Below are 21,607 nucleotides of genomic sequence, written 5' to 3'. Positions count from 1 at the left end.
ACAAACAAACAAAAAAAACCCCAGACACCTGACCACAGATTGTGGATTTGTTTTGTTGTCCCAGCACTAGAAGTTAACTCTACCTTGGGATTATCAACAGCATGTGTCCTGGGATTTACATTTTGGAGGCAAATATGGATATTTGTAATATTGGTGATTTGTTACATGAAGCATTGTCTGCTTTCCTGGTGGGAGTTTGAGTTTTCTGAAAACCTGGCTTTCTCTTCTTCATTGCCTTCCAAAATGCCTTTAGGCCCTTTTATATTAAGGAAGAGATCTTGCAGGACATGTAAGTGCTTCTGGTAAGGCAAGCTGAAAAAATGTAAATGAAGCTTATTCAGAATATTTTAGTAGGTTAGGGGAAAAAAGGGCTGTGACCTAACCTAGATTTTGCACTTATACCTAAATGCATAGCTGGGGAAGGAAATCGTTAAGCAGGTGAGCTTTTGAGTACAAAACAAGGAAGAGATGGTCATTTACCAAGTGCTAATAGTCGGCTGCAGATTCTAAGAAGTCCCTCTTTACTCTGTGTACTTTAAAACTTGTTCTGGAGGTAAGGGAAGTTATATTTTCCTAACCATGAAAAACATTCTCAGTTTAAGACTACTGGAGTAACTCAGGTCGACTTGAAGGTTTTCTTCTCCGTTTGCCAGCCATCTGCTAGATTCAATTTTGTGGGTCTGTCTAGGTGTAAAAGAGGATTTGCATTCCTTTTTTTTAGTGTCAGTGGACCAGCAAACCGCTGTTAATGCATGTGATTTTCTTAGAATTTTACTTTTTCTTGGAATTGACTTTATCTTGTTCTCTTTCGTGTTTCCTTTAGGGATATTTCAGGAGGGAGGCTTATGCTGGTTAACAGCTTGGGTCTTCTGATGTTAAGAGTTCAGTGTTCTCTCACTCTGTTTTCTCCAAATGCCTGGAGGCGCATTCAGGGCGTTACGGACTTTTATGTGTTTTATGTAATTTTTTCCTTTTGGGTTGAATTTCAGATGTTTTTAATTGCTTGACTTAACTGCATTTCTACTGGGGGGGGGGGGCATCTAGCCGTTAGTGGAGAGCTGTATTCGTGTTAAGTGGGTGCAGCGTGAGAGAGGCAGTGGCATCTTTGTCTTACTCAAGTGACTTTTGTCAGTGTTTGAGCTGTGGGAATTCTTGTCTCGTGCTAGAAAGGTCAGGCTGTTTGTGCTGATGGTGGGCGAAAGGGTAAGACTGACTTATTTAGGGAGAAGGAAAACATGGCCTCACGGAAGCAGCGACATTGGCTTTGGGCAGTGGTCAGCCAGGTACTTTTTCTCCCAAGGTCTTAAGCATCTTCGGCTTCTGCTAAATTTTGGGTAACTATTTTCAGCCTTGCAATGTATGTACAGGGTGGAGGGTGGGGGGAATTTGTTTTTTATATTGGCAGAATGGTAATTAAAACCTGGAAGCACGCATCTTGGCAAAAGGCAAAGGGGTAAACTCTTGGCTGTGTGGCAGCAGACAATGAGTATCTTTTCTCTCCAGAATTACTTTTTAAGTTGAGATAAAATGATCTGGGTGTATTTGTGGAAAACCAGAAACTTTTCTGACGGACTTAGTCACTAATGAAGAGAAGGAAAGTGCCTTGGAAAAGTTTGATCCTTGTCAGTTGTGTTTTTTTTTATATAAGAGGGTGACGAGGGGATGTAAAACGCCCAAGTCCTAAACATGCTCTGTCATGTCGAAGTGTGTTTCAACTATGGAATTTAAATGTTTAGAGCATTTTCCATTAAACTCCTAACTCAAGTTAGGAGTGAATTAGCTTGAATAAAATGTATTTCAGTTATTGGCAAGGTGCTTCTGAACTTCTTAATTGCTTGTAAAAGTGAAACAAAAACAAAACCCCCACAACTCATATCTCACCCAGAAATATTGTAGTCTATTTGATAAAACTTGTTAATGCCACTTTCTCTTTTTACAGCCTCAGAATATTAGTGCATCTTTGGCCTGGGTAGGAAGGGTGATGAAATGTTGAGATTATTGTGAAATGCTGCTTTTCCTGGGCTATTATTTACTGAATTCAGAGAAGATCGTCAAAGTGAGGAGCACGTAGCTTATTTTGACATACTGTTACTTGGAAAATCTATGGTGGTTAAGAGGGTGTACTTAGCAGGAGAGAAAGCTTTTTGCATATTTTATGTAGCCCACAGGTCTCAACTCTTTGCTTTTGTTCAATAGTATAGATTCACTTGCAAAAGGGGAAAGGAATTGGCCCACTATTGGTTTTAAGAATTTTGTGTATTTTTTTCTTTCTTTTTTTGGTGGTCTACTTAACCCCAGTCTGCTAAGGGGACCAAATCATATGGAGAGGAGAACTCCATTGTCCTCTTGCTTTATTCTTCTTGTGCTTTTAAAATGAAAGCTGCTGTGAGATTTTCATAGTGCAGACCGAGGGAGCCACTGTTAAAGACCTCACTTGTATAAATCTCTAGATATGTTGTAGATAATCCTCTTAAACATCATTTATGTATACTGTTGATACTGGCCCCTAGATTAGATCAAATAGATTTGCATTAAGTGTACTTTGTGCATTAGAATGAGTATGCTTTCTTTAAAAAGCTTTGATTATGGCACCTTAGATAAGCTGGAAAGACTTAGTGAAGTAGTTTTCTTGTCAGTATAAACTTTATTGTTGTTCACTTTGTTACAATTGAACACAATCATAAGCAATTTCTTTAGTATTAGAAATGTGAAAACAGCTTGATATGTATGATTTGTAAGGAAAATGCTAGAATGGAGTATGATGGAAACTATTCCTCTTTAAACCTAAAAGCTTTACGTTAATAAAACTGCAAATTGGGACTCAGCTTATCAGTTGTTTTTTCTCCATTGTGCTAGTCATGACATAATATGAAATTTTGAGGATATCTGGCTGTGTGCTTAAAGCATTTATCAGCCCAATTACTGAATTTGGAAAGAAATTCACCTTTATCCATAGCATTGCCATGGCTTTCAAGGATGTGTTCCCAAGTTCTGATAAAAGTAATAGTGATGATTATAGCACTTAAACCAGTGGTTATGTACAGCTGACAAATGATTTATATTGGGAGATACTCATTGCAAAGTAGAAAAGTTGCAAGGAGAGGCTGAGGAAAGCAGTGGTGCTTGTCACTCCGTGGGTGAAGTCTACTCCATAGGAGTTCTTGCTGATCAGACAGGAATCTTCTGCACGGTGTCCTGGGGTCGTCCGCAAAGTGTGATCTGCAGAAGGTCTGTGAGGCCACCGGGCATGCTGGAGTTTGAGAGTTGAGCAGTAGTGGTATTTTAATGACTTCTTGAGGGTTGATAGAAATCTGCTGCCAGACGTTAGGAATTGATGATGGTGGCTGCAGTAGGACCTGAGCAGTTCCTATAAGAGCAACACTGGCTTGACTGTAGAAGGCCTAATGGTGATGGTGAACATACTGCCATTTACATGTGTGGTTGCCTAAAACTCTTACACATGTGTTTGCACTGCTTCTTTCCTCCCACGGCGTTCCGGCTGGACGTACTGGTCTCCCATTGCTGCATTTGCACAATTACTAATATGCTGATCTGTATCTGTTCCCAATCTGCTGCTCGGCCAGCTGATCCCTCAGGATAACTCTTCCAGTGTGTTGCTGAGGCTCTTCTGGACCCTGACACTGGCTAGAAAAAGAGCAGTCTGGCAGGGGCAGTGCTAGGATTATGTATGAGATTTCAGCTCCTTGAGTTTTCTCCTCCCAGGGTCTAATTTATCCAGTCTCACTTTCACAGTCATTTGAAAAAAAATGCTGATGTATGTATGAATAAATGGTCTGCGAGAGCCTCTAGGCTAATATTGTTACATCACTTTAAAGGCTTTTTAAACTGCCAATTAATCTCAGCTTCTCAGAGAAAGGAGTGGAAGTCCAGTTAGTTTAACACAGAACAGAATGCTATGTCTTTATTATTTTATCTCTTCAAAGGAAAGGAAGGCTCTTTTACTGCTTCAGATTCTCAGATGCCTTCTTGGTTTCTCTAGTATGTCTTCTGCAAAAGCTCCTGCAGAAGGTTACCACATCAGCTTAGTGCAGTGCTGCTCTGAAGCAGCTTGGCTGGTCAGCTGGGATTCAGGGCTCCCAACGGGCTGTCGCCTTTGCAGACCTGAGCCTCTTCGCCCTTGTTCACACCGGGAAGCGTTAGGACGGGGATGTTACATGGTTTCATCATACTCCAAAGCTGTAGCTGCAGAAAGCCCAGTCTTTTAATTTTAGGTATCGATTCTCCATGATGTTTGAAAAAAATGATGATAAATTATCATTAAAAGTGAGTTCCTGAGAAATCATACATGTTCTTGTGAATGTCAAAACCATACACGAAGCTGATTAAACAGTTCTTTATGTTAATTAGCCTTGTTAGCCCATGCCACTATTGTTGCCTTATTTAAATACTGCAGCTATTTTTGTCAGTGTATTTATTTTGCCACCGTTTAGATACTTTGCCATGAGATAGTGGAGAAACTATGTTAATGTTACCTGGAGCTTTGATAGTTTCTCTGTAAAATCAAGCTAATACTTGTTGGAGTAAATAGAGGACTATTTCCTATCTTAGGCTAAAAGTACTAAATACAGCCCATTCAATGACAATAAAACCAGTATTGTAACAACTGAAAAGTAGTAATAAAGTTCACCTTTGTAAGCCATAGTTCAGCAAGGAAAGCGTTATGTAACACTTCAGCTGGCTCTCAGATTTCCATACATGATTTGCTATGTCGTTGCCTTAAAAAAAAACAAACAAAAATAACTTTGCCGCGTACGTAGATTGTGGTCAACAAATGTTGGGTTATTAATGGAGGACAGAGGAGTGAATTGCCACATCTAGAGACTCTAGGCAGTTCTCTTGCAAATAGCAGGAAAGTTGAGGCTTTAGGATCTCTGGCTCCACCCCTGTTGTACCAAAACTCGTATTTTGTCAGGGTGACTCTTTAACTCTTTGTAAGCACATGCCCTATGCAGAATTGTGTGCCTGTATGTGGGGAGGTATGCCAGAGAGACACCATCTGTGATGTGGACTTTAGCATTAGTGTGCCTGAGAGCCTAAGAAATTAAACCCTTTTTATTGCCTCTTTGCATTTGCTGGAGTCAGAACCACTCTGACGTCTGCCCAGATCGTGGTCCACAGACGTCCTGATCCTGCGGGTTGTCAAGAGCAGGAATCTGAAGCTCCTAAACTCTTATTTTGTTGTGTTTTTATCTTGGAGAAATCATTTCTCCGTCACCTTGTTCCTTGCACACAAGGAAATAGTTATTAAATAGAGGAGGTAGGATGAATTATTAATGACTTGTTTCTCTTTTAAAAACTGGGAGCAGCACTTAAATCTTAAGCACGTGAGTATGGATGTGTTTTCTTAGGTAAAGGTAACTGGCAGGAAAGTTTTCTTTCCTGCAAGACCCAACTTGCTGTTTTTTCTTTATTCTCTCTCCCCTTTACTCAGTTTATTAATTCACACTGATCAACTGCAGATTTCACAGAATTTGTTTAATCCTGCGTGTTCACAAAGTGATATTTTCAAAATAATTCATCTCCCTGCTTCCTCACGAAAGGCAACATTGTGTCGTGCATTTGTTTTCATGTGGAGGCAGGTGAGGGAGAGAAGAAAGAGCCTTTGAATGTGTGACATTATTTATATATTGAGCTTTTAGACTTCTTAGCTGGGGGAAGGAGATGGCAAGATAGGAACCGACATTTAAAGGCTCACTTGAATTGTTAATCAGGAATCTGTTCTCATTGCCTCTGGCTTTTCTAAAAATAGCAGTACTATGCAATGAATGAAAAATGATAAATATTTCATGGAAAGTTGATCATGGATTGAGGCATTTTTCAGTGGGAAAATTCTGCATTTTTCAGATGCGATCTATTAGTCACTTTGTCGTGTTCTATTTTTAACATGTCTAATCTATTTGTTTTGCCTGGATCTGCAACCCTAGAGAGGTTTGGAAATCAAGAGGAAGCCTTTTTTTTTTTTTTTTATTTTTCTCCCCTCACCTGTTCAAAATAATACCATTGCCCTACAGCTTGTAAGAAACATTTCTTTCTTCTAGATAGAAGACAAACGTTTGTTCGCCTTCAAAGGTTGTTACGCGTTTTTGGAGCGTCCCATCTCATACTGTGATAAAAAACCTTGTTTTTTGTCAGCTTCTCCTGATGTCTACTAATTTTAGTGAGAGTGGAGGAGAAGCTGAAGACTCCTTGATTAGCAGTATATTTGCTTTGATCCAAGTTCTTTTTTTTTTTTAATGGCCTGTTTTGTGTTACAGAGCTCCCCAGAGTGCTTTACACCAAGATTAACTCTAGGTAGCTTATTGCTAAGAGTGAAATAGATGCGAGCTGATCAGCGCCCAGCAATCAATCACATGCTTTCACAGGATTTTAGGAATTCCTTTTTCTGACGCAAGTTGCATTTATCACAATCCTAGAGGTTGTTCCCTAGTGTATATTGATTTTCAGGGCTATATTCAGCTGCACTTTGTTTATGGACGGCAGCAGGCATATCAGTGGCATGACTTGTCTGCTGGTGCTTCAGATAACATAGCAGTCTCCAGATGCTGATCTGGAGAATTGCTGTTCATTGATTAAATGGACCTTTCCTCTCCCTTTCTATGACTTTTTCTCCTCCTCCTCCCACCAGAAAACACCACACACACACACACAAAGTAAAAAGAAAAACCAAAAGCGGATAGGGCTAAGATGTAAGTCGTCAGGTGCACAAATAAAAATTGTAACCAAGTTGCTCCAAAATGAGAAACTCTGGCAACCCTGACAGGGAAAGTAAATGCAAGAATGCTGCCAATTTTTTATAGTTTAACTTTCTTTTGACTTTTTAAGTGCTTAGACCTTGAAAGATGGGATATAGTCTTCAAAAAATAGGATCATCTGAGATCTAAATTGCCATGTAAACACTTCAGCTTGCCAGCATGTTTTCCAGCTTTGTGTCCCTGCTTTTCCGTTGGATGGCCATAAGAGTGGGATTGCTAAAAAGAGTAGGAAAAGTAATAGTCTTGCTTCGGGCAAGGGTCCTGAGCTCAAAACGCCTTTGACCAAACACTCGTCCAGTCAAGACAGAATGCCCCTGGAAATCAGAATTTTCTGTGCATTAGATAAAGTAGTAAGTTCATTCTTGCTAAAACCATCTCACTGAACTTTATAGTTGATGGAGGCTCTACATTTGGCAGTTAAAAGGTTTGGTTGGAGGTCTACCTTAAGCCAGTGTCTCCTTTAACTTTACTTGAAGCAAGCTCTTGTGATAAATATCTGCTCCTTTGGCTTAGCTAATATCTTTTGATTTAAACAACTCAATTGTTACTACTTTTCCATCTGTTTTTCATTCAAGAAGTGATGTCCTATTGGATGATTCATTCATATTTGATTAGAGATGTCATTATAAGCTGATCTTAAATTTTTATGGTTTAATAAAAGGCTTTAGAATCACTGACTTGGAACTGTAATTGTAATATCCAGAAAAAATGTACTGCACGTTTTAGTGATATCTTAATAGAAATTTTCTTAAGCTGTTAATGATCTTACTAGTGACTTTCATTAGATGAATTTGTTTTAAAGTTTCTAATGAAAATCAGTAACGGACCTTTCCCACTGGAAAGAGGAATTTTTCATAAGTGATCGTAGCGGTTCTCCAGGCCGTGCTCAAGGGCAAACAATGGGTGAAATTTAGGTCAAAAATTCCCCTTCCTTTTCTTAATGTGTTTGAAGTCATGTTCATAAAGATAGTCATGGTGCAATGATATCGTGAGGGTCTTTAATATCCAGAGTTGTCAGGGCAGAGTGCTGGTTAAATGACATATATATATATTTTTTTTTCAATAGTAAGAGTGAATTTGCCACCTGTATGTGAATAGTTTCTCAGATAAAATAAATGAATACAAAACATTTTTTTTTCTATTTGTTCTGAAACTTAATTTGGCTGTTACAATACGGTATTTAAAATAAATAAGTATAAAAGTATATGGGAAGATGACCCTGGTGCTTTATTTTTTGCTCTTCCAAAACTCTCTGAAGCTGTTAAATATTTTACTATTGTATTCAATGACAATTTATTCCTACGCTTTACATATTTTGGCAAATTGTTTTATTAGAAAAATATTAGACAAACTTCCTTCTTGCTTTACTCTTCCTAAGTTTGATCTGTATTGGGGAATGGAGTGTTTGGTTTAGGCGCAGTTTTTTTTTCTGAAAAGGGTCATGTACAGGATACAAGGCAGCAAATTTATTGTGATTCAGAGATCACAAAAAAGGCAATCCCTGAAAGGTTTAGAAGGAACATACAAATAAATGCCTGTATAATATATCAAAAAGGAATATAGAATGTGAAAGTCATTAAAGCAAGCCTATTTGATTATGTATCTCTGAAGGAAGAGATGTTCTATTTGAATGATTTCTGTTAAATTTTAACTGAGGCTGAATTCCTGCAATTAGTAAAGGAAAAAATCTACCATGATACTAGACTGTTTGGTTTCTTTAACTTTTGATTTCCCCCCTGAAATGTAAATGATTTCGGGGTTTCTATTGCTAATGTTTATGGGTGTTTTTCTGCAAATGGAAAAACATTTTTTCTGACTTCCAGCAAACCGAAAAGCAGTTCAGTCTCACAATTCCTTTCATGTTTGCTTCCCTTGTGCACTGAAGGAAGAGTTGCAGTATTGGGTTTAAAGAGGCTTGCTTGCAAGTGTGATGGAGTTGGTGCTGCTTTTCAGTCAATTATTCAAAAGGAGCAGTGAGAAAATGGTTGCAACTCATCACAGGGTCATTCTTGGTAAGCCATGTCTTTTCCTAAATGTAGAGAAAAGCTTGCAGCCAAATCCTGTCCTGGAAGGACTCAGATATTTTAACTCTTTTTTAGGATGAATAGACAAGCACCCTGCCTGGTGCGGATGCTTTTGTGCAATTCTCGGAGCCAAGTTGTGGCTTGGTAGCAAATGTGTCATTGGGATCCTGCGACAGAATTAGAAGGAACAAATCGAACAGAGCAGGGATCTAACGTGGGTGCAGCTGTTTTGGTCATGAAGTTAAATGAACGTCATTAAGAGAAATGGGATTGTGTGTATCTGACACAGCTTCTTATTTGGGAGAGGGGAAATGACATGCCGAAGAAAACTCTTCTCGCCCATCTAGCTTGCGACCCATTAGGCTAGGCGTGCCAGTGATTTCGGAGAAGACCGGAGGGATTTCCAGATGATGTACAGAAGGTAAGATGTCTTCTATACTAGATCTTCTTTTACCACATATATAGAAGCTAGTGTGGTTTGTACAAGGAAAGGTGAGCTTGGAGGTTTAAGCCCATAAATTGTAATGCTGGAGGGTTCTCTGCAATCATCTGTTGCAATGATTTTCAACTATTTTTTAGTAAAAGGTGACTTTAAAACCACAGTCCAACTTATATTCTCACCAGACTTTGCAATGAAAATAAATGCACAGGTGATTAAGCTTGGAGGACCACCAGGTATCATGTTCTTGTAAACAGTGCTTTGGAAATCAGGCGATTTAGTGAGACTCCCTTGCATAATGGCAGCCTTGACACTTACCCTGTAATCTGCATCAGAGCTATGCTTGCTTGAACGGGGCTTTTTTGGCATGTGCTTTAGAAAGGTATCCAAGTCTTTTTTTTAAAGGATTATGGTAGTTTCTCACCTGACTCAGTAAATACCTGTGATTCATTCTGGTGGTTCATTACTCTGGAGTGAGGAGGCTGTGCATTTGGTGCCAGGTTACTCGGTGACCTTTGGCAAATCATCTGACTTTCCTTCTCTACCATCCCCTAAAATTGGATAATAGTTTTATTTGCCCGTCTTCATAGCGATTTGTGGTAGTTGTCATCTGTACACTGCCTGCAGTAGAGAACAGGTAATCACAATTAATTTGGTAGAAATCAGGTCCTGCTCATATCCAGGTGACCTCCTGATCACTTGATATCCCCAACTAGAGAGGAGGTATTAGCAGATGTTAGCCTTGCTATCTTTCTGTGAAAATTCAGTATCCTGATTAGAAGTGGCAAGCTTGAATTGTTGGTTGTCTGCTCAGGTGCTGTGCCTAAGAAAATTAGTTATTCTGCATTAAGCCTTCATATTAGCATGAAGGTTTATGTGCAATAAATGTAAGTGTATTTCCTTGCTTTTTTGCAGGCTTTTGCTTCCATATAAAGTCAGGTAAACTTAAATATTGAGTAATTTGTTCTATAGTTACATTTTTAAGCACATTCATTTTATGTTCCTATTGAGCAAATAACATATTGCGAGAGTGAATCAGCTGAATGGAAGGAAAAAAAGAATTTACAGGAAACAATCTGGGTTTCTAAAATATTGAAAATATATGAAAGTGGGAGAATGACAAGAAGTGAAAAAATTTTGAATGAGAATGAAACCCATAACAATATCGAGATCATCTATTTAGAATATTCTCAATGTTAAGTCAGCACCTTGGGAAGTTTATATTGGGAGAAGTTGGAATAACGGAGACAGAAGAACACTTCAGAGAAGTGGCCGTAGTTTCCTGAGTGTCCATGTTATTAGTTTTTTTTTTATTTTAATACTATCTGTATTCTTTGTTCTTGTACTATCTTTGAACTTGGAACATTTTGGCTGGACTTCTCCTGGGCTTCTCCTGATAGCCCAGGAGAAGTCCAGCCAATTGACGTAACAGTAACCTTGCTGCTATTTAAATGGAGGCCTTTGGAGACCTGAGCAAAACATTGTGCTCATTCCTTTTTTTTTGGCAACTTAATAAGAGGTTAAAGCTTTGCATTTCATAACTGATTAATCATAACTAAATACCATTGGGGCAAACTAAATTTTATTCTAGTACCCTGATTCAAGCAGCAGGAACTAACATTTCTTGTTGGATTTCCGATAAGTTGTCCTATTTATAGCTTTTCCCAATTAGACTGCAGTGTAACTTAGGTAAAGATAGAGCGTCAGCACCGGAGAAGTGTTACTGCGTCCACCCTCAGTGTTGGGGAGACTGCAGCCAGCCTTAGAAAACAGACACTGGACTTGCTTCCTGTTAATGGCAAAATGCAATTTTACCTCCTTAAATTCTAAAGCTTCTTTAGCCATATATGGATGCTACTCGTTGGGAAAGGGAAGGATGTGAGCTGGAAGAACCACATGGTGAGCTTCATGGACCTGTGTTAACACTGAAAATGGTCCAAGCAAATGTTGCCTTGACTTGTACCATTGACTCCAGGGCACTTAAAAACTTACCTCCTTCTTGGCAGAACCCAAGAGTTCTACTTTTTGCAGTGCCTTTTCCTGTTCTTTTTCTCCCCGTTTGAAATTGGGTTAGCAGTGTACAGATTTTTTTTTTTCCCCCCTCCAGAAAACATTTCCCACATCAAAAAAAAAACAAACCCTCTCTGCACATGTTGCAGAGGAGGAGTTCCCAAAATGTTGTTCTCATGAGCGGTTTCCCTCCTAATCAGTTGATTGGGACTGGCTGAACAGGACGATTCTACCTAATATCCAAGTGGACTTGGACGCTCTGGATCAGGGAACATTTGGATCACACAGATACTGAAGGGTACATCAGGGAGCGCTGTACAGCAAGAAGGGTCCACTGTGACTTAGCAGCTCTGCGCCCAGTGTGTCTCAGCCTTTTGTGAACCGACTTCTGCAGACCTATTCCTCAGTGCTGCCTGTGCTAAGGAGCACCCAGGGACAGCCTGCTTTGGACTGACGCTGAGAATGGAGCCTGGACTGAGACATGGCTCCACGGCCAAGGACTGCTGACCCTGATGAAGTGGCTCAAATCGTGCACCTGGCTGCAGGAGCCCTGTTCTGGCTCCACCTGCCTCGGTGCGCCTTTGTGTTGTGCTCATTGCCTGTGTTGCCTTGAAGAAAACTCAAGTTCTCTTGAGGTTGGTTTTCACCTTGAGCCCACAGCCCTGATGCTTCTGCATTGAGCTTGGGTGTGTGACATTCCTGGGGGCCAGGGAACTCTTGGGCATGCTTAGGCAATCCCTTGGTCACCTCATGTGCAGACTCTGTCTGCTCAATCCTCAAGAGCTTAGTCTTGGGCATTGGGTGTTAGTGGAGTGGACATCCCTTATATGTGCTACTCTTTGCTGTAGATGAGGTTTTTCAGAGAAATGTGGAAACTAAGTGTCACAGTCTTTTTGAGTTAAAAACAATCAGTCCTAACTGTTTCATTGTGCCTTTGGTCTCTGTATTGATGACAAATATTTGTAATATAGAGTTTTTATTTTTTATTTTGGTGTGCAACTGCAAGAAAAAGGGGCATTCCTTAATACTCATTGCCTGTTGTCGAATACTTGCCATGAATGATGTATTCTTATTTTCTCTCAACTGTCTAAGCCACAGACACAGAAATTGAAGGCACTGAGTTTTATTCCATTTTTTGTGTTACTGTCATGATTTTTAAAGCTCTGGTTGGTCTGTGTAAACTCATTTTAGTAATCATAATGCTTTCCCCACGCTCCTAGAGGAATACAGAGAAGAACGACTGAATTTTACCAGGCACCCTCTGAAATTTAAATTCAAAATGGGTAACACAGATGTAATTGTGGGCCTCATTTGATTTGCAAGTTGTTTTTTTTTTTTGTTTGTTTGTTTTTAATGGTGGTGAAGAGGACGAGGGGAGAGCAGAACCCTTTAAAATGTCATGTTTGTATTGCAGGGTTTCCGGGAAGGGGGAGCATGGAAGCCAAGGGTAGACCTTTAGTCTTGTTCAGAGCAGAGATGCCCTTTTAGGAGATAGTATATTGTAATCACATAACACAGCTTTGCTTTTCTGTGTCCTGTATCAAAGTGAACAAATTATTGCTTCTCTTAACCCCTAAATGGCATGCAGAATGGGAGGCATTTGCCCAGAAGGTATTGGGAGTAATGTGTAAAATGTAGAGCTATCAAGCCAGCTGGTGGAGTTTTGTTCTTCCATTTTTAAAATTGTGCTGTAATGATAAGATTTTTTTTTTTTTTTAAGATGCTTTGTGGTAGTGAAAGGCAGTGATTTGAGGCCTCAGCATCAGAAAGAGATCTGTGAAGGCAAGGTGTTCGTGACCAACGGAGAGGAAGAAACAAGTAAAATTTTGACTAATTCTTGCTCTTTTGCCAGTAGGCCAAGGAGCTGATATGCTTTTTATTTAAATTCGGAGTTTCTTAAGATGGTATTAGACCTGTCCCATCTGCCCCAGCACAGTCTAGATAACTAAGGATTTTGCTTAACGCAGCAGTAAAGATATGCTTGAAAAACTGAGAGCTCAGCGTGGCCGTTAATTCCCTTTCCCAAGTAATGTTGCTGCAGCTCTCAAGTGTGTTATGTTCTCAGCTCTATCACACCTAGTCCCTGGGGTCTGGTAGTATTTGATTTGATACCTGCTACTATTCAAAAAAAGGCACGCTTAAACAAGTGGCAGATATCAAAAAGTATCCATGAAACATCCCTTCTTAACTGGATTATATTGGCTAGACACTTGCATGCTTGTGTACCTACACTAAAATTCAGCTGGCACTGGAAGCGCTTCCTGCCTCCAAAAATCCTGAAATATGGCTAATTGAGGTAGGCAAGAATAAAAAAGCGGCTTCAGAAATCCATCTACTACTCATATGAATTTAGTTAAAATATATACCTATATATTTGAGACAGACTTTATGTGCTTAGGTGAGAGGTATCATTGTAAAAGCTGAGCAGACAACGGAGAGTGGTAGTGCAGAGTTGAACGCGAAACTCGGGGCTCGGCTCGCTGAAACTTCAACAGTGTATGCAGTTCAGATTTCTGTTCCTTTTGAAGCATGTATGTGGGATGATGTTAACCTCATGACTTACATTTCGAATTTTAAAGCCAGGAGAATCGCTCCTGTGCCTTTCCTGCCTTAATAGTATATAAGCTCTTGAAAGCAGCCAGTTTTCCCTGGTGGAAAGCATATTATGCTGGCAGATTACGAGTGGAGCGATAACAAGGCTAGGTGTGTTTTTCAAGAACAAAAAAATACATGTTTTTGCATGTTTTATGTAAATCCCTGTAACAGGGAATATATGATACTCTGAAGCAGCACTAAATAAGATCTAGACCTCTGTTCTATATTTGTAGTTATCTTTTTTCAGGGTCAGGACTGTAAGGCTGTGGGAACTGTGGGGTCGCAAGATAAAGCTGTGAAGAAGCCAGAAGGAAGGACTGGAAAGGAAGACGGGTGAATTTGGGTTGGATCAGAAGAATCTCGATTCAAGCACAAACCGAGAGACGCTGAGGAATCCTCTGTCTTGTCCGAAGCGGATAACCTACAATAAAGATAATTTTCCACATTGGCCCAAGCTACTGAAGTGGGAGGGGACAGAGAGATCTCCCAAGCTGATTATAGGTGATATTACAGAAAGAGTAGAGTGGGTAAGAGAGGTATTAATTTTAATCGAATGTGAATAAATGTGACTGTAACCTTGCATTACAGGGCCCTGCATTGGAAAATGAAGGCAGCATTGTGTAGAAAAAACTCATTGCCAGATACTTGCTACATGTCTTGCATAAGTGAAAAAAAATTCTTTAGCTTGCAGCTGCTCTGTTGTGATGGGATACAGAAGGTGGACAATTTCCACCTGCAGCTGATCTGAAAAGTGAATAGTAATGATTGGAGCTAGAACGCTTTGTTTCTCTTCAGGTGCTATGATGTAATTGCATTTAAATTAAGAATAACCCACACTCATGTTACTAATAGATTTTTGTTTCAAGTGCACTCTTGCAGACATTGTGTGAACCAGAAGAGGACTTGCCTGATAGCTTGTGCACCTTGAATTCTTATGATCACTCAGTCACTGGAGTTTTGCTAGGACTTCCATAGGGAATTTTAATTTTGGCAGTAGTGTACCAGTGTCCCTGTGTGATCTTAGAAATTTTTAATTACTTATAGACTTAATCATTATGGGATTAGTACTTAAGGACTTATTCGTTATGTGATCAGTAACAGTGCCTATGTATTTGAAGTTGAATGGAGAACTTACGGTTTAGTACTTTAACTTTCTTTTAAGCCATACCTAAAAACAAAAAAAGTGTAGAATGTAACTATGGTTAATGGTGCTTTTGGAGGAAAAAACAAGTTTTTTGCAAAAGAATTCAATTCCCAAATTATCCCTTCCTTATAGCTCTTCTGATGTGTTGTCTATACTCTTGGGCACACTGTAAAAGAAAATCAGGTCTCTTGGACAGATGTTTATCTCCGCGATGTGGTTATAGTTTGTAATCAGTTTTATGGGGATATGCATCTGTTAAAATCATTTTCAACTAACAGAAAAACCTTTGTTAGTTGTATTAAGGAGATTGCCCTGCCGTACCACATAACGGGAATGGTGGATGGTGAAATCTTTATAAATATGCTGGAATTTAGGAGGAAGTTTCTTCTTGGGTAGGGTGGGGGGTAACTTGGATTTCTCAGGTCACCTCTTCTCCTAATCTTGTGCACTTAACTACTTTTATACTACCACCCAGTTTTTCCCTCTGGAGAAACTCAACTCAGTTCTCAGAAGTTCAGCTTGCTCAATTTAGTTGAGTATGAGGAACTATAGACCATCTCAGAGAGTTATACCAGGTCTCTCTGAACTGGGAAGTTTGTTGATCCAATTTTAATCTTTTGCTATGAGTAGCCCTAAGGGAATGTTGCATTTTACATACAACAACCCAACCTGTGCGAGAGCGTCCTATAAAATAAATAATTGACAATACTAATATGCAGCATATTGGATCAGATCACAACATTTCAGCTGGAAACAGCATCATACCGTCTTTTCTTCTCCTGGTTTTGGGCACCTTTTAACTGTTTGGACAGAGAATTTATTTATTAAAAATAAAAAAACCCCCACACTCTTGTGGCCTTGAGGACATAATGTGGCATGTATTGTATATGGGTGAAGGGAATCTTCTCCCGATCTGTTCTAGGAATAATGGTCTGTGAGCAGCAACTCGTTTGTATTGTCACAATATATTTAAAAGCTATCAATGAAAGATGGTGGTAATCGGCGTGTCTCCAGTGTTGGCACTTTTAAACTGCTGTGTGAATGTATCTTTTATTGAGCTGCTTTGTCTTTTTACAGGTGAACCATGTTATGAACTACACAATGTAATTACAGTTAATAGGAGAAAAAGGCACCCCAAATAACTTTACGGTGCTGTTTTCTGCTTTTGTGTGCTTTAATGGCCCAATTAATAGTATTTCTCATGAGTGCTTCAAAAATGAAATACTACTCAACCAAACTACCAACTACCCAACCAGAACTCCATTCTGATAAGGATCTTGGGACAATATTGTGTGTTCTTGGTGGGAGCACTTTCTATCAATGTACAGGGCAGTATGTGTCTTTAGATAAGACTGTATATCCTGTTCAGTATTTAATTCTTCAGTATCTTTATTGGGGGCAGAAATGGTAAATGCTTCTTCAGTCTCAAATGTATTTCACAGAATCACAGAATCACAGTATGGTTGAGGTTGGAAGGGACCTCTGGAGATCATCTCGTCCAACCTCCCTGCTCCAGCAGGGACCTCTACAGCACATTGCCCAGGATCGTGTCCAGGCAAGTTTTGAATATCTCCAGGGAAGGAGACTCCAGAACCTCTCTGGGCAACCTCTTCCAGTGCTCTGTCACCCTCTCAGTCAAGAAGCTTTCCCTCCTGTTCAGATGGAACTTCCTGTGGTTCAGTTTGTGCCCGTTGCCTCTTGTCCTGTCGCTGGGCACCACAGAGAAGAGTCTGGCCCCATCCTCTTGACACTCCCCCTTCAGACACTTGTAGACATTGATGAGATTGCCTCTCAGCTTTCTCTTCTCCAGGCTGAACAGGCCCAGCTCTCTCAGCCTTTCTTCAGAGGAGAGGTGCTCCAGTCCCCTCATCATCCTTGTAGCCCTCTGCTGGACTCTCCCCAGGAGTGCCATGTCGCTCTTGTACTGGGGAGCCCAGAAGTGGACACAGTACTCGAGGTGAGGCCTCCCCAGGGCTGAGGAGAGGGGCAGGATCACCTCCCTCCACCTGCTGGCAACACTCTGCCCAATGCAGGCTCCCATGGGCCTTCTTGGCCACAAGGACACATTGCTGACTCATGCTTAACTGGTTGTCCACCAGCACTCCCAGGTCCTTCTCTGCAGAGCTGCTTTGCAGCAGGTCAACCCCCAGCCTGTACTGGTGCATGGGGTTATTCCTCCCTAGGTGCAGGACCCTGCTCTTCCCTTTCTGGAACTTCAGGAGGTTCCTCTCTGACCATCTCTCCAGCCTATAGAGATCCCTCTGAATGGCAGCACAGTCCGCTGGTGTGTCAGCCACTCCTCCCAGTTTAGTATCATCAGCACGCTTGCTGAGGGTGCACTCTGTGCCTTCATCCAGGTCCTTGATGAATAAGTTGAACAAGACTGGACCCAGGACTGACCCCTGGGGGACACCGCTAGCTACAGGCCTCCAACTAGACTTTGTGCCACTGACCACAGCCCTCTGAGCTCTGCCATCCAGCCAGTTCTCTATCCACCTCACTCTCCACTCGTCTAGCCCACACTTCCTGAGTTTACCTAGGAGGATGTGATGGGAGGCAGTGTCAAGCACCTTGCTGGTTTCATTGCAGACGTTAATTTGAAATTCTGCTAAGTATATTCTTTGTGAAAAGAGTTACTGTTTTTAACAACACTAGATGAATGTTTTAGAATTCATGTAGGAAACATTCAGTTGTACAGAATTATAGTTGCACCAGAAAGCTTGCCCTGTAAGAGAAGCATAAGGATATATCAACTTTAAGCTTTTTATATCTAATAAATTAGAACTGCAAATTAAAAAAAAAAAGAACAACCTACTTACAACCTACTTCCTTCTATTAAAAAAAAATAGTAAAAAAGGAGTAATGAGGTAATCCTTAAAACTGTAGAGATCTAGCACAGAAAGCATAGAAGAAGGGTTTAACTTCAGTTTAGACTATTGCTTTACATTAACCTTGATATATAATATGGCAATATACAGATGCTGGTAAGAGATGGGAATAAAAATAGCAGGAGGTGCATTGACTATGTTGACACAAGTATCAAGTATCCTGAATAAGCAGCCCAGAAAGATCATATAGTTTTACATGAAGGCAAAAGTTTACGTTATCTATAATTAGTTATTCTTCCATTTTGAAGCATAATGGGAGATGTGGAATAATTTCCTCTCATTTCAGTGTAACAGCTAGGGAATTTGTGGAATTTTCTCAAAAAATGGAAATTTATCTTGTTTTGTGAACATATGGATTCATCTACCCTGCTTTTGACTATTCACTCCTGATGTTAGTTAGTGGTGAACCCATCGTTAAGTGCAAAAAAAGGGAAATAATGATGCGCTTAACTATCAAAATGAGAACAATACTTTCAGCAGAATCCCAAAATGAAAAAAAAATCAAATTACCCTTTTGCATAGGATACATAATTATATGTTCACAATAATGATATACAGGATATATAATTTGTGTTCAGAAGCAGGTTGGGTTTGTATTTGGAGCCCTGACAGCAGAAGAGCATTCTCGTTAGATCTTAGGAAAAGACTTCTCTAGTCAGATCTTTGTACTGTGAATCCAAGGGCACTCTTCTGTCTTCCTGGTGCCTTCCTGGTGAATATTGGCTTGGAGGGCACACCTCTGCTTAGCCTTTCTCATGGCGTTGTGATTAGCACCTTGCAGGATGCATGGAATTTGCATGGGTTGGGTGCCTGATGGGTTCCTGTTTCTGGTTTTCATTGGTGCTCCTTGTATTTGTATCCTTTCCTTATTTATTTATTTATTTATTTATTTATTTATTTATCTTAAGAGTTAGTAGCAGCAGTGCTTTGGGTTGTTTTTGTTGCTTTGAAAGCAGTGCCAGGCCTTTGAGGGCAGCTGCCTGAGCTGCTTCCTAGCCAGAGCTGCTCCTGTGCATGGTAGCTCAGCAGCCAAGTGGTGAAATATTTGTGTGCTGCTGCCTTTACCCCCTTCCTCTCTTTCAAGTGGAGGCACTGAGGTACCAGTCTGAGCTTTGGCCTCTGCAAGGTGGAAGAGGTTGAGTTTGGGAGCTGTCCCAGCAGTATGTAGGGCCATGACTGTTTCTGCGTCTTCCATAAAAAGAGGGAAGTTGAACTGAGTTTTAATGCTCCAAGTGCTGACTTCATCTCCTCCTGAAAAGCATTCACTTACTGATGCCAGCTGTATATTTTCAGGGTCAAAAAGGTGGATTGCTCATACGCAAGGGTAACAGTTTGTTGGTAAAATTCTGCTAGCAAATTGGATCCTTGTAAAAATTGTGCTCTTTTGCACAGAGGGAGGAGATTTGAAGTTTTGATGCTGTTGGCTAAACGTAAAGAGGCTTGGTGCAGTGCCACACCAAAAAAGAAGCAGAAAATGCAGTTACTTGGCAACTCGTCTCTGTACGTCACTGAACCATACAAAATTCTTAAAGCTTGTAAAGACTCATATACTTCTGCAAAGCAATAGCACTATTTCTTACATGCTTACCAATATATATTTTCCCTTTTCTTTCTTTCTTTCTTTTTTTTCCTCCACGAAATTAGCCTCATATCTCAATTTAGAGATATGGCTATATGCGTATACCTTAAGAAAATCGTTGGTGCTGGTCAGGATAGGGTGCTTGAAGAACACAGTTCTCATGCAGGCAAATTTACTTTTGAGTGAAATGCATGAAGGAATGAACATAAGAATTGTATGCAGTATAAAATCATTCATCATAATATTAAGAAAAATTCCAGCCCTTAAAATTTTTTTTTTTTCCCCAAATAGACCTAGACTATGTTAAAAATAGAGTAGTGGGTATAGAGTTTAAAATCCATTTTCCAGTTGATCTCAAAAATAGGATCTTGCATATGACAAAAAATAGCTAGCTACTTTGAAGCTCAAGTATAATGCATGGTGTTATTTTACACCCTCTAATTAACAGTGTTAGCTGCTATTTTATATCCAAGTGCTTCTTTTATATCTGAAAGACCAAGCCATGCATCATTTGGTGAATATAGCTCTCTATGAGTATTGAGGATGCTTCTAACTACAGCTAATGGATTCAGCGATGCTTCATGTGGTCACAGTTTTAGGTTCCCTGACTCGTTACCTACTACCACTGACCCTGTTGAGCAGGGAGAGCTGTAATGTCAAGACTATCGCGTTTTCTGTATTCCTCATTGAAAAGCTTTGGTCAGAAAGCTATTTGCCTCCCACAAATGAGATAAAATAAGTTATTGTTAAAGCAAATTCAAAACCTCGGCGTTTATGTGTTAAGAATATGCCCAAATATAGCACTACTACTTTTCATTATCTTCCCTTTTTTTTTTTAGGTGTAAACAGATTTAGACTTTCTTGGTAAACCAGTTTGGAGGAGCGAAGAAGTTTAAATTAACCAAACTTTTCGTGTAGTTTAAGCTATTAGAAACCAGTTTTTAACACGTATGCTAATTTTGAAATGCATTTGTCTTCAAAAGCAGCAGATACTCAGAGTCTGACACATGCCAGATGGGTTGGTGGGTTTGTTGCTTGCATCATGTGTGAGATTATGGTCAAAAGAAACATGAGTCTAGTATAAAATCCCAGGACCTTACTAAAGAATTGTGGTTTTCCCCTCCAAGCAATCAGACAGTTGTAGCACTGGCTTATTTTTGTTATTGTCAATAAGGTTGGAAAAGCTTCTTCATGCCTCCAGGATGAATTTGCAAGGAGAGGAAAAATCCTGAAGTTCAGGAACACTCCTGACACAGGTTTAGTTTCCTATCAGGTAACAGCACACAAGTCTCTTAGGGATGGGCTACGCAGAATTTTTGTTGTGATATCCATGTCTTGATTAGTAAACTATCTTAAAGCAATAAACGTATGCAAGTGCCTAATGGTGACTCATTTATACAAATAAACGAGTAAAGGTAGATTCAGCTTAGGGATTTGGGGGAAGCATACCAATGTAACTGGAAGGGAATAAGCAGTGTCTGTAGTGCGAGGCTTTACCTTTTAAAAAAATATCAGTTTAGAAGGTTGCTTAAATATCGTATAGACCTCGTCCAGATTTACTTCAGTTGCCTTTCTGGAAGAAGAGGATGGTGTAGTCAAGGGCAGGCATGTCTGTAAAACAACAGCATGCAGAACTGCAGTTACTTTGAATGAAAGGTGAGCAGCATTGGCTTCCATTTTTACTTGTAACCCAGGGTGTTTCCACGATGCCGTTGTGCTAAGCTTAAAAGCTGTCTTTATTGAAGTTTGGACACTATTCACGAACACCGGTGCAGGATATTCCCTTTGGAGGGTTGAATGTGTGCAAAGCATGGAAACTAGTGACAATTTGCTTCTGTTCCCGCTCTTAAGGCTCTTTAGGGATGCCTTACTGTGAGGGTGACAGAGCACTGGAAGAGGTTGCCCAGAGAGGTGGTGGAGCCTCCTTCCCTGGAGATATTCAAAACCCGCCTGGACATGATCCTGTGCAGTGTGCTCTAGAGCACCCTGCTGGAGCAGGGGGGTTGGACGAGATGATCTCCAGAGGTCCCTTGCAACCTCAACCATTCTGTGATTCTTGGCTATCATACGTGGGTAGTTACCATTCTGCCGGAGGTGGTGGTGGGCAGGCATTTCCCCAGAGATGTCCCCCATGGAGCAGGGCGATGGACCGTGC

General features: G+C 40.2%; 1 protein-coding gene across 17 annotated transcripts in view; it reads left to right on the top strand.

Moving 5' to 3' along the window:
- The window catches only part of HDAC4 (histone deacetylase 4), a 293,162-nt gene that overhangs the window by 123,813 nt on the left and 147,742 nt on the right, over positions 1-21,607 (top strand). Inside the window, exon 3 of one of the 17 annotated variants that reach the window (XM_068947763.1) lies at positions 9,145-9,218. The exons of the other annotated variants lie outside the window; for them this stretch is intronic. The gene's annotated coding sequence lies outside the window, so the exon portion shown is untranslated. The remainder of the gene's footprint in view (positions 1-9,144; positions 9,219-21,607) is intronic. 17 annotated transcript variants of the gene reach the window in all.

This window comes from Struthio camelus, chromosome 6 (genome assembly GCF_040807025.1).
Source record: "Struthio camelus isolate bStrCam1 chromosome 6, bStrCam1.hap1, whole genome shotgun sequence".
Classification (NCBI taxonomy): Eukaryota; Metazoa; Chordata; class Aves; order Struthioniformes; family Struthionidae; genus Struthio; species Struthio camelus.
Note: the sequence above shows the minus strand (reverse complement) of the source record. Positions and strands in the feature narration are given on the sequence as shown.